Source organism: Bubalus kerabau, chromosome 19 (assembly GCF_029407905.1).
Source record: "Bubalus kerabau isolate K-KA32 ecotype Philippines breed swamp buffalo chromosome 19, PCC_UOA_SB_1v2, whole genome shotgun sequence".
NCBI lineage: Eukaryota > Metazoa > Chordata > Mammalia > Artiodactyla > Bovidae > Bubalus > Bubalus kerabau.
In genome coordinates, this window is record NC_073642.1 from 53,039,329 (window position 1) to 53,053,608 (window position 14,280).

The 14,280-nt window shown below is 38.8% G+C and overlaps 1 protein-coding gene across 28 annotated transcripts in view; it reads right to left on the bottom strand.

The window, feature by feature from the left end:
• Window positions 1–14,280, bottom strand: part of LOC129634294 (DBH-like monooxygenase protein 1) — a 326,306-nt gene that overhangs the window by 212,705 nt on the left and 99,321 nt on the right. For 2 of the 28 annotated variants that reach the window (XM_055556396.1, XM_055556393.1), the window contains one exon: window positions 59–147. The exons of 25 other annotated variants lie outside the window; for them this stretch is intronic. The gene's annotated coding sequence lies outside the window, so the exon portion shown is untranslated. Of the gene's footprint in view, window positions 1–58; window positions 148–8,434; window positions 8,454–14,280 lie in introns of those variants that run through there. One more of the 28 variants, XM_055556404.1, reaches the window with a different exon arrangement.

A 14,280-nucleotide genomic window follows, 5' to 3' on the forward strand; every position in this document is an offset into this window, starting at 1 on the left:
AGCAGCAGAATGAAAGTGGAGAAACCCTATGCGGCATGGACATAGTGGGGATTTATACCTTCTTCCAGGCTTTTAAATCCAGGAACAATAGTGGGTGCTCATGGTGAAGGTTGAGGAGAATTTTGAGAAATATTCCGCATGATATGGCTGAGGGAAGAGAATAGCAGCTATTGATGATAGTTCATCCCAAACAGCAGCCCCCTATACCATATATAGGACCAAAACTTAAATCTACAGAGGGAAAAGCAAATAAAATAGTATCCTGAGGGTAAAAGTGATTACCTGCTGTAGTTTGAAGCAAAGAGCCACAACAACAATCAAAATTTCACCCAAACTTATGTCACCTATCTCCCCTAAATAACAATATCCTTAATTTACATAGTCAAGGGCAACGGAATTATAGTCTGAGTATATTGTTGGAAATCCACTGAAGCTTTGAGAAGGGGAAAACAAACAAACAAACAAAAAACACAGCTCTAGGCTGAGGAAGAACAGGAATATTTACTAGTTCCAGCATTGTATCTGGAAGAAGAGCAGCACATTAGGCTGAATAATGACCTCTAAAAAACTGTTCACTGCCTAGTCTCAAAACCTGTGAGGTGTTATTACCTTACATGATATAAGGGGCTTAGATAATGTGAGGAAGAATATTCCAGTGATAAGATTAACCTGGATTCTCTAGTGGGCCAGATGTAATGGCAATGTCTTTTTAAGAGGAAAACAGGACGATGAGAGTTGGATACAGGTGATGAAATGGCATAACTAAAGGATAAAATATTGTGTGATAAAGATGGAGGAAGGGTCCGCAAGCAAAGGAATGCAAGAAGCCTCTAGTAAATACTTAGTAGAGGCACAGATTCTCCCTGTAGCCTTTCAAAGTAACAGCTCTGCTGACACCTCAATTTTAGCACACGAGACCCATTTGAGAAGTATGATCCCCAAAACTGCAACATCATAAATCTATGTTCTTTTAAGCCATAAAATGTATGATGATTTGTTACAGTAGCAACAGGAAACAAATACAGAATTACCAGCCATTTATTGCCAAAATTAAATTTTGTGAAACATTTCTTCTAGTAAATCTGTCTTACCATACCATTTCTATTGCTATGCATTTGTTTAATTTTACACTTCATCTGCAAAAGACAGAGTAAGGCGATGTGATTAGAATAGAATAACTGGAGGTTAGAGAAAAGGACTTTGAAGGTGGAAGAAGCAGTCCTTGGCCAAAAACTCCCCCTAGAAACTGGAAAAGTCAAGAAAACAGATTCTCTCTAGAATCCTCCAGATTCCCCCACAGCCAGTCCCTTCCCCATCAGGAAGCTTCCAAAAGCCTCTTATCCTTATCCATCAGAGTACAGACAGAATGAAAACCACATTCACAGAAAACTAACTAAACTGATCACATGGACCACAGCCTTGTCTAACTCAATGAAACTATGAGCCATGCTGTGTAGGGCCATCAAGATGGACGGGTCCTGGTGGAGAGTTCTGACAAAATGTGGTCTACTGGAGAAAGGAATGGAAATAATTTCAGTACTCTTGCCTTGAGAAATGTTTAAACAGTATGAAAGGCAAAAAGATATGACAAAGGAAGATGAACTCCCCAGGTCAGTAGGTCTTCAACATGTTACTAGAGAAGAGTGGAGAAATAACTCCAGAAACAATTAAGAGACAGAGGCAAAGTGAAAGCAACACCCAGCTGTGGATGTGACTGGTGATGGAAGCAAGGTCCGAGGCTGTAAAGAACAATATTGCATAGGAAACTGGAATGTCAGGTCCAAGAATCAAGGTAACCTGGAAGAGGCCAAACAGGAGATAGCAAGAGGGAACATTGACATTTTGGAAATCATATAACTAAAATGGACTGGAATGGGTGAATTTAATTCAGATGACCATTATATCTACTACTGTGGCCAAGATTGCCTGAGAAGAAATGGAGTTGCTGTCATAGTCAACAAAAGAGTCCGAAATGCAGTACTTGGATGCAATCTCAAAAATGACAGAATCTTTGTTCGTTTTCAAGGCAAACCATTCAGTATCACAATAATCCAAGTCTATACCCCAAACACTAATGCCAAACAAGCTGAAGTTGAACAGTTTTATGAGGACCTTCTAGACCTCTAGAACTAACACCAAAAAATTATATCCTTTTCATCATAGGGGACTGGAACGCAAAAGTAGGAAATCAAGAGCTATCTGGAGAAACAGGCAAGCTTGACCTTGGAATGCAAAATGAAGCAGGGCAAAGGCTAACTAAGTTTTGCCAAGAGAACACACTGGTCATAGCAAACAGCCTCTTCCAACAACACAAGAGAAGACTCTATACATGGACATCCCCAGATGGTCAATACGGAAATCAGATTGATTATATTCTTTGTTGGCAAAGTTGGAGAAGCTCTGTATAGTCAGCAAAAACAAGACCTGGAACTGACTGTGGCTCAGATCATGAACTGCTTATTGTCAAATTCTGACTTAAATTGAAGAAAGTAGGGGAAACCTCTAAGCCGTTCAGTTATGACCTAAATACAGTGGAAGTAACAAATATATTCAAGGAATTAGATTTGATAGAGTGCCTGAAGGACTATGGATGGATGTTCATGACATTGTACAGGAACCAGTGTTAAAAGCATCCCCTATGAAAAGAAATGTGAAAGGGCCAAATGGTTGTCTGAGGAGGGCTCATAAATAGCTGAGAAAAGAAGAGACGCGAAAGGCAAAAGAGAAAAGGAAAAGATATACCCATCTGAATGCAAAGTTCCAAAGAATAGCAAGTGCAGATTAGAAAGCCTTCCTCAGTGATCAATGCAAAGAAATAGCAGAAAACACTTGAATAGGAAAGAATAGAAATCACTTCAAGAAAATTAGAGATACCAAGGGAACATTTCATGCAAAAATGGGCACAATAAAGAGAACTGGTATGGACCTAACAGAAACAGAAGATATTTTAAAAAGTTGGCAAGAATATACAAATGAACTATAAAAAAATAAAAAAGATCTTAATGATCCAGATAACCACAGTGGTGTGATCAGTCACCTAGAGCCAGAAATCTGGGATTGCAAAGTCAAGGGGGCCTTAGAACAAAGCTAGTGAAGGTGATAGAATTTCAGCTGACTATTTCAAATCCTAAAAGATGATGCTGTTAAGTGAGCACTCAATATGTCAGCAAATTTGGAAAATTCAGCCATGGTCACAGGACTGGTAAAACTCAGGTTTCATTCCAATCCCAAAGAAAGGCAATGCCAATGAATGTTCAAACTACCATACAATTGCACTTATCTCACACACTAGCAAAGCAATGCTCAAAATTGTCCAAGCTACGCTTCAACAATACATGAACCTAGAACTTTCAGTTCAAGTTGGATTTAGAAAAGGCAGAGGAACCAGAGATCAAATTGCCAGCATCTGTTGGATCATCAAAACAGCAAGAGTAATTCAGAAAAACACCTAGTTCTGCTTCATTGACTATGCTAAAACCTTTAACCATGTGGATCACAACACTGTGGAATATTCTTAAATAGATGGGAATACCAGACCACCTTACCTGCCTCATGAAAATCTGTATACAGATCGAGAAGCAACAGTTAGAACTGGACATGAAATAAGGAACTGGTTCCAAAATGGGAAACGAGTACATCAAGGCTACATATTGTCAACCTGCTTATTTAACTTATATGTAGAGTATTTCATGCAAAATGCTGGGTTAGATGAAGCACAAGCTGGAATCAAGATTGCCGGCCAAAATATTGATGTTAGATACACAGATGACACCATTCTTATGGCAGAACATTAGGAGGAACTAAAGAGCCTCTTAATGAATGTGAAAGAGGAGAGTGAAAAAGCTAACTTAAAACTCAGCATTCAGAAATCTAAGATCATGGCATCCTGTCCCATCACTTCATGGTACATAGATGGGGAAACGATGGAAACAGTGAGAGACTTCATTTCTTAGGCTCCAGAATCACTGCAGATGTTGACTCAGCCATGAAATTAAAAGACGCTTGCTCCTTGAAAGAAAAGCTGTGACTGACCTACACAGCATATTGAAAAGAACAGAGACATTACTTTGCCAATGAAGATTTGTCTAGTCAAAGCTATGATTTTTCCTGTAGTCATGTGTGGATGTGAGAGTTGGACCATAAAGAAAGTTGAGCACCAATGAACTGATGTTTTTGAACTGTAGTGTTGGAGAAAACTCTTGAGAGTTCCTTGGACTGCTAGGAGATCACACCAGTCAATCATAAAAGAAATCATTCCTGAATATTCATTGGAAGGACTGATGCTAAAGCTGAAGCTCCAAATCTTGGCCACCCGATGCAAAGAACTGACCTGTTGGAAAAGAGCTTGATGCTGGGAAAGATTGAAGGCAGGAGAAGTGGACAACAGAGGATGAAATGGTTGGATGGCATCACACACTCAATGCACAAGAGTTTAAGCAAGCTTCAGGAGTCATTGATGGACAGGGAAGCCTGGGGTGCTGCAGTCTATAGGTTTGCAAAGAGTTGGACGTGACTAAGCGGCTGAACTGAACTGATACAACACACACACACACACACACTTTATAACACTGTTCATTGAATGAGTCAAAAGTGGTGACAACCAGTAGCAATAGCCAAAATATATGCCCACATCTTAGATTTTAAATACCATTCTCCAGTAAAATGAATTAGGCCTCGCTTGAGAAATGACTGATTCTATAGCTAGGACAGCATATATACAAGATAAACCTGAAGCATCTTGTGCTGCTAAAACAACAACAAAGCATGGAACATGTGAGAAAGACATAGGAATTAAGTGAAAGAGCTCCCAGTAAACAAACTGGCATAATTTGCATAAATAAATATCTACCATTTTGTATAATAACTCAAAGAATACTATATACATATGAATCCATACTAGTAAACATAAGTGACTGGATATGTAATATAAGTGAGGAAGAAGTAACAAATCCTCCTTCTTGAGGTTCAAATCATATCAGTAAGAGAGAATAAAGGAAATGGAAAATTGGTATTAGAACCTGAGAGCAACCATTTCTCTTAGGCAGTATCCACTGATGAATGCCAAAATTAACATGTGAAACTGAGGAACAGGATACTTGCATAATCTCACATTGCTTCTTTCAAAATATCCATTAATTACAATGATAGCTTTAACATTTGCCCACAAACTAGTTGATAACCTTCCCTGTACGAGATGGATGTTAATTACTCCTTTCTTGAGAGTAGCTTGAGTAAATCATTTTCTTCTGATGTGTTCGAGTATCAAAAAGGGGAATGACTTTAGTGTAGAGCAACTTGGCAGATGTCATCTTAAACTCTAAAGGAACGTCCACATCACCAGTGATAATTCATGTTGCTTTTAGAGTCCCACTTGTATGACACCACGGCAAGGGCAATCATTGTGTGATACCTTCCCTCTTAGCTGTAACCCCAATCAAATCATAAGAAAAATGTCAGACAATCCCATGAGGATGGACATTCTAAAAATACCTGATCAGTGTCTCTTTTGCTGTCTTGTACACAGGGTTATTGTTACCATCTTTCTAAATTCCATATATATGTGTTAGTATACTGTATTGGTGTTTTTCTTTCTGGCTTACTTCACTCTGTATAATAGGCTCCAGTTTCATCCACCTCATTAGAACTGATTCAAATGTGTTCTTTTTAATGGCTGAGTAGTACTCCATTGTGTATATGTACCACTGCTTTCTTATCCATTCATCTGCTGATGGACATCTAGGTTGCTTCCATGTCCTGGATATTATAAACAGTGCTGCGATGAACATTGGAGTACACGTGTCTCTTTCCCTTCTGGTTTCCTCAGTGTGTATGCCCAGCAGTGGGATTGCTGGATCATAAGGCAGTTCTATTTCCAGTTGTTTAAGGAATCTCCACACTGTTCTCCATAGTGGCTGTACTAGTTTGCATTCCCACCAACAGTGTAAGAGGGTTCCCTTTTCTCCACACCCTCTCCAGCATTTATTGCTTGTGGACTTTTGGATCGCAGCCATTCTGACTGGTGTGAAATGGCACCTCATAGTGGTTTTGATTTGCATTTCTCTGATAATGAGTGATGTTGAGCATCTTTTCATGTGTTTGTTAGCCATCTGTATGTCTTCTTTGGAGAAGGGAGAATGGCATTGAAACATGTGTAATATCATGTATGAAACGAGTTGCCAGTCCAGGTTCGATGCACGATACTGGATGCTTAGGGCTGGTGCACTGGGACGACCTAGAGGGATGGTGTGGGGAGGGAGGAGGGAGGAAGGTTCAGGTTGGGGAGCACATGTATACCTGTGGCGGATTCGTTTTGATGTTTGGCAAAACTAATACAGTGTTTGAAGTTTAAAAATAAAATAAAATTAAAAAAAAATATAAAAATACCTGATCAGTAGTTTTCAAGTATAAAATAAATGGAAAAAAAGGAAAAACTAAAAGAAATTGTTGTTCTGACTGGGTTTGGGAACAGGAAAAAAGAAATTAGTATAAAGAAAATTAGATAAATTCAAATAAAATCTATAGTTCAGTTAAAGTGCTATACCAATATTAAACTTTTTTGATAGATGCATCATGGTTATATTAGGTATTGACATTAGAGTGAGCTGTTTGAAGAACAAACAATAGATTAGTAGCTATCCAAACTATCTTTACAATTCTCCTATAATTCTAAATTATTTCAAAGTGAAATGTTTAAAAAGTAGATAAAAATCATGTTTCTGTTACTTTTGTTTTCCATTTAATGTATTGTTAATAAAAATACATTTTTTTTTTCTGAGACTTAGGTTATCAAGTCAACTTTCTCTCTTTGCTTTATTGTCCTTTTTTTTTTTTTTTTTTTCCCCTCAATTTAATAGAAGATTTTGAGCCAGGTAAAACAATAGCCTGTACGGTAAGTCAACATACTTAATCAGAGCTTTGCCTCAAGACCAAGGCCCCTTGTTTTCACAGAACTTGTACCGGATCTTCATCGTTCATAAACTTTTTCATTGTATTTCCTGTTGTTTAGAGCCAGAAGTTTGCTTCTCTTACTCTGAAAGATCTTACATTTACAGAAGTAACCTACTTTCATCTCTGCTTAAAAACTGGGTAATTCTTGCCTGAACTAATATCTTTCTTATAATATCTTGCTAAACATAACAAGCAACAGTCAATATTCAACAATTTTTTTTTCCAGTCTTTTCTTCTGGAGTGACTACAGGCCAAGTAGTCACTTGATTTGCATTTCAAGTTACTGTGGACAGTACATGTACTAAATATTTTGCTACTGATAAATATTTCTTTCTTGGTCTCCAAAATAAGTTTATCTGCCATATATAAACAGATATCATTTTTTAAAAATTATATGACATTATTTAAAAATTCTTAATTTAGCATATTTTAGCTTGTTATTTTGGTATCACCCATCCACTGGGCCTCTCACTTGCCAGTTGGAACAGTGTTTGATCTCACATATCTTTCTGGTTGTCCCTGAGTGTCCTACCCCACTACTGGGGAGAAACCTTCTGGGTTCCCTTCGGGCCATATTATGGTTAGGAGGTCCTAAGCAACCCCTTTTTTTGACCATGACTGTACTCTACAAGCAATGAACCCTGCCTTTTAGGACAGAGGAGTCCCTGGGTAGGCCATAAACGCCCAATCTGTAAAAATTACCTTTAATCCAGAAGCCGCCTATCCTAACAAGAGACAATATTCTGTAAGTTCATAAGCAAAAAAAAAAGGTTACTACCCCTCATAGATAAATTCTTAAAGCATGGCCTCTTGGTGCCTTGTCAGTCTCCTACCCCTGTTCTGCTTGTCTTTAAGCCAAATAGGGAATATAAGATGCTGGATGATCTCAGAGCAGTAAATGATCCAGTGGTTCCTGTACACTCCCTCATGATTAATCCTCATAACATATTAGTCTATGTCCCTGAGGATGCTAAATGGTTTATCATGCTCAAGGGCTCAACTCCAAGGATGCCTTCAATTGCATCCCAGTTCACCTCTCATTACAATATCTGTTTGCCTTTGAGTGGACTAACTCCCACTTGGGCCAGATGCAACAATACACCTTGACAGTATTGCCTTAGGGGTTTGAGGACAGCCCACATCTGTTTGCCTAGGCCCTAGGAAAGGAACCAAGGAAAATACATTTAAGAGAAGGGGCTATTCTACAGTATGTAGATATATTAATATGTAGCCCCTTCACTGAAGCCTAAGATTGTAACATCATTGAAATTCTTAATTTCCTTGGGACCTGGGGTTATGCGGTCTCCCAGAAAAAGCACAAGTCTCAAAGCAACAAGTTAAATACATGGGATATGTTATAAATCCTGGAAGTAAACAACTATTTCCAGATTAAAAAACAAGCTGTATTATGCCTAGGCACTTCAAAGACAAAAAGACATCTCTGTACCTTGGGCTTCCCAGCAGGTGCTAGTGGTAAAGAACTCACCTGCCAATGCAGGCGACATAGAGCAGTGGGTTTGATCCCTGGGTTGGGAAGATCCCCTGGAAGAGGGCACAGACAGAGTTGGACATGACTGAAGCAACTTATCACGCATCCTTATATATTGGTGTGCAACAAAATGCAACAAAACCGAATGTCTTAAAGCAACTTCAACTTATTATTTCTTGTAAACCTGTGGGTTGGCTTCGACAGGAGTCTCCAAGTCCACCATTATTTTTGACACCAACTACAAGTCCACGGGCCTCCAAGATCACTCTTGTTTCTGAAATAAATGCAATTTCTGGGGGAGTAGGCAAGACCACTCTCAGTTTCAATATTTCATTAAAAGGACCCACCAAAATCTATACAAATGTTATTCTCATAGTTATGATTTATTATAATGAAAGGATACAGATTTAAGTTACCCAAGGGAAGAATCACACAGGCAGGGCCTAGGAGACTTTCAAGCACTGAGCCTCTGGTTGTACTCTCTACAATGTCTAAATTTCCCAGGAAAAAAATGTGTGACTATATGAAGGGAGCACCGACAACCAGGGAAACTTTCCTGAACCTTGATATCTAGAGATTTTATTGGGGGAATGTTGTATAGACATGGCTGATCTTAGTTTTCAGCCCTTCTGGTACTCCAAGGCCTGCATAGCCCACACTGTAAATAACATTGTTAACACAGACCATTTAGCATGACTGAAGTCCCCCTGGAAAGCAAACACTATTATCAGGCAGGAGATTCCAAGGGTCTAGGGCTTACCTGTCAGGAGCCTGCATGCATGCTTAGTTGCTCAGTCGTGTCCAGCCCTCTGCAACCCCATGGACTACACCCCACCAGGCTCCTCTGTCCTTGGGATTCTCCAGGCAAGAATACTGAAGTGGGTTGCCATGCCCTCCTCCAGGGGATTTTCCAAACTCAGGGATCAAACCCAGGTCTCTTAAATCTCCTGGATTGGCAGGTGGGTTCTTCACGACTAGTGCCACCAAAGCAAAACCTTTCTTGGGTATGGTTAATCCTTTACCACACAGCTAGGCTCAAGTACACAGTTATTTTGCCCCACATAGTGTCAGCTGGGGCTATTTATGTGGCTAAATTTAGCTGGGAGATGGGCTGGGGCTGGAACATTTAAGACAACTTTACTTTTCTCTCTGGAGCCTCATCTGGGGTACCTGGAAATGCTGACAGTCAGCTGGAACTCTTTACAGTGGAGAGGTCAGAATTTTTACATAGTGGCACAGGGTTCTAAAATGATAAAAATGTGACCTGAAAGTTTTCTTAAAACATAGATAAGCTCAGAAATCTAGGCAAGTCATTTCTGTCACTTTTTATTGGAAAAAGCATATCAAAAAGCCCAGTCAAGATTCAAAAGATGAAGAAATGGCCTCTACCTCTTTCTGAGAGGAGAGGCATATACATACAGGGATGAAAGGACTTGTTAGTCATCATATTTGCAAGTAATTTTCCTCCAGCATTATGTTTAAAAGGTACCAATAAATAAAATTAATATGACTTTCTATATACAATCTCCTTTTCATAGGGCCTAATTATTTTGTAATGGGGGAAAAAATGGAAAATTTTGACTCTTGTTACAAGAGTTTAGGTTACTAACCAAGATAGAATGTCTCAGATAATTTTTAATTTATGCTATTTTCAAATCAAATTCAATAAGTACCTATTAAAATGACATTGATATTTGGCAAAACTAATACAATTTGTAAAGTTTAAAAATAAAATAAAATAAAAATAAAATGACATTTATTAGTATCAAGTCTAACATACAAAATAATTATTTGATTGAATTTACCTTAAGAAAGAGTTTTGAAAAAATGTGTCCCACTGGAGAAGCGTATGGCAAACCACAATAGTATCCTTGGCTCAAGAAACAATTGTTCAGTATGAAAAGGCAGAAAGATATGACACTGGAAGATGAACCCCCAGGTCAGTAGGTGTACAACAGGATATTGGGGAAAAGAGGAGAAATAGCTCCAAAAAGAATGAAGAGGCTGGATGAAAGAGGAAATGACACTCAGTTGTGGACGTGTCTGGTGGTGAAAGTAAAATCTTATGCTATAAAGAATAATATTGCATAGGAACCTGGAATTTTAGGTCCATGAATCAAGGTAAATTGGAAGTAGTCAAACAGGAGACGGCAAGAGTGAACATTGAGATTTTAGGAATCAGTGAACTAAAATGGATGGGAATGGGTGAATTTAATTTAGATGACCATTATATCTACTACTGTGGGCAGGAATCCCTTAGAAGAAATGGAATAGCCCTCATAGTCAGCAAAAGGATCTGAAATGCAGTACTTCGGTGCAATCTCAAAAATGAAAGAATTATCTCAATTCATTGCCAAGACAAACCATTCAACATCACAGCAATCCAAGTCTCTTCCCCAACCTCTAATGCTGTATAAGCTGAAGCTGAACAGTTCTATGAAGACCTACAAGACCTTCTAGAATCAACACCAAAAAAATATGTCCTTTTCATCACAGGAAACATGAATGCAAAAGTAGGAAGTCAAGAGATACCTGGAGTAACAGACACGTATGGCCATGGAGTACAAAATGAAGCAGAAAAAAGGCTAACAGAGTTTTACAAAATGAATAAACTGGTCACAGCAAATACCCTCTTCTAACCACCCAAGATACAACTCTACACATGGACTTCACCAGATGGTCAATAGTGAAATCAGATTGTTTATATTCTTTCCAGTCAAAGATGGAGAAGCTTTATACAGTCAACAAAAAGAAGACCTGGAGCTGACTATACCTCAGTATATAAGCTCCTTATTGAAAAATTCAGGGTTAAATTGAAGAAACTAGGCAAAAAACCACTAGGTCATTCAGGTATGTCCTAAATCAAATCCCTTATAATTATACAATGGATGTGACAAATAGAGTCAAGGACATATATCTTGTAGATAGCGTGTCTGAAGAACTATGGACAGAAGTTCATAAAACTGTATAGGAGGCAGTGACTAAAAGAAAAAGAAATGCAAGAAAGAAAAGTAGTTGCCTGTTAAAGGCTTTACAAGCATCTGAGAACAGAAGAGAAGCGAAAGGCAAAGGAAAAAGGAAAAGATGGGCACAACTGAATGCAGAGTTCCAGAGAATAGCAAGGAGAGATAAGAAAGCCTTCTTAAGTGAACAGTGCAAAGAAATAGAGGAAAACAATAGAATGGGAAAGACTAGAGATCACTTCAAGGAAACTGGAGATACCTGGCGAACATTTCATACAATGATGGGCACAATAAAGGACAGAAATGGCAAGGATCTAACAGAAGCAGAAGAGATAAAGAAGAGGTGGCAAGAATACACAGAAAAGCTATACAACAAATGTCTCAATGACCTGGAAACCCTCAATGGCTTGGTCACTCACCTAAAGCCAGACATCCTGGATTGTGAAGACAAGTGGGCCTTAGGAAGAATTACTACAAACAAAGCTAGTGGAGGTGATAAAATTCCAGCTGAGCTATTTCAAATCCTAAAAGATGATTCTGTGACTCTGTTGCACTCAATATGCCAGCAAATTTGGAAAACTCAGCGGTGGCCACAGGACTGGAAAAGGTCAGTTTTCATTTCAATTCTGAAGAAAGGCAATGCCAAGAATGTTAAAACTACCACACAATTGCACTCATTTCATATTCTACCACAGTAATGCTCAAAATCCTTTAAGCTAGACTTCAGTAGTATGTGGACTGAGAACTTCCAGATATACAAGCTGGATATAGAAAAGGCCGAAGAACCAGAGATCAAACTGCCAGCATCCATTGGATCATAGAAAAAGCAAGAGAATTCCAGAAAAACATCTACTTCTCCTCCTTAGGTGACTGAGTGAAAACCTTTGACTGTTTGGATCACAATAAACTGTGGAAAATTCTTAAAGAGATGTGAATATGGACCACCTTTACCTGCCTCCTGATAAACCTGTAAGCAGCTCAAGAAACAATAATTAGAATACAACATGGAACCACAGACTGGTTCAGAGTTGGGATAGGTGTACCACAAGGTTGTACATTTATAAACCTAACATATTTAACTTCCATGCAGAGTACATCATACAAACTGCTGGGCTAGATGAAGCACAATCTAAGATTGCTGGGAGAAATGTCAACAAGCTCAGAATGCAGATGATATCATCTAATGACAGAAAGCGAAGAGGAACTAAAGAAACTCTTGATGAGGATGAAAGAGGAGAGTGAACAAGTTGTCTTAAAACTCAACATTGAAATCACTAATTTTATGGCATCCAATCCCATCACTTCATGGCAAATAGATGTGAAAAAATAGAAACAGTGGCAGATTTTATTTGTTAGGCTCCAAGATCACTGTAGACAGTGACTGCAGTCATGAAATTCGTAGATTCTTGCCCCTTGGAAGAAAAGCTATGATGATCTAGACAGTGTAGTAAAAAAGCAGAGACATCATTTTACTGTCAAGATCCATATAGTCAAAACTATGGTTTTTCCAGTAGTCTTGTATAGAAGTGAGAGTCTCACCATAAAGAAAGCTGACCATCGAAGAATTGGTGCCTTTGAACTGTGGTGTTGGAGAAGACTCTTGAGGGTCCCTTGAACATCCAGGAGATCAAACTAGTCACTCTTACAGGAAATCAACCCTGAATATTCATTGGAAGGACTGATGCTGAAGCTGAAGTTCAATACGTTTTTCACCTGATGTGAAGAGCAGTCTCTTTGGAAAAGATCCTGATGCTCAGAAAGATTGAAGGCCAGAGGATAAGGGGCAACAGAAGATGGGATGGTTGGATGGCATCACTGACTCAATGGACATGAGTTTGAGCAAATTCTAGGAGATAGTGGAGGATAGCTAAGCCTGTCATTCTGCAGTTCCTGGGGTTGCAAAGAGTCAGGCGTGACTTAGCAAGTGAAGAACAAGAATTCTCTGGATAAGTAAGTAAAACTACAGCAGCCTAGTCTTACAAATTAAGGAACTAGAAAAGAACTAACTAAAGCTAAAGTTATCAGAATAGGAAATAATATAAATATTAGAGAAGAAATAAACAAAATAGAGACTAGAAAGTCAATAGGTAAAAAAAAAAAAAAAACAAAAAAAAAAACTGAGTTGTTTCTTCTAAAAGTTAACAAAATTGACCAACCTTTTACTAGTTAAAAAAGATAAATGACTCAAATTGATAAATTTGTACACGAATGAAGAGATATTTCAACTGATACCACAGACATGAAAAAGATCATAAGAGAATACTGTGAACAATTATATGCCAGCAAGTTAGGTGACTTAGTGAAATGCATATAAAACTTCAGTTCAGTTCAGTCACTCGGTCGTGTCTGACTCTTTGTGACCCCATGAATCGCAGCATGCCAGGCCTCCCTGTCCATCACCAGGTCCCGGAGTTCACTCAAACTCACATTCATTGAGTCAGTGATGCCATCCAGCCATCTCATCCTCTATTGTCCCCTTCTCCTCCTGCCCCCAATCCCTCCCAGCATCAGAGTCTTTTCCAGTAAGTCAATTCATCACATGAGACAGCCAAAGTACTGGAGTTTCAGCTTTAGCATCATTCCTTCCAAAGAACACCCAGGACTGATCTCCTATAGGATGGACTGGTTGGATCTCCTTGCAGTCCAAAGGATCCTCAAGAGTCTTCTCCAACACCAGTTCAAAAGCATCAATTCTTCGGCGCTCGGCTTTCTTCACAGTCCAACTCTCACATTCATACATGACTACTGGAAAAACCATAGCCTTGACTCAACAGACCTTTGTTGGCAAAGTAATGTCTCTGCTTTTGAATATGCTATCTAGGTTAGTCATAACTTTCCTTCCAAGGAGTAAGCGTCTTTTAATTTCATGGCTGCAGTCAC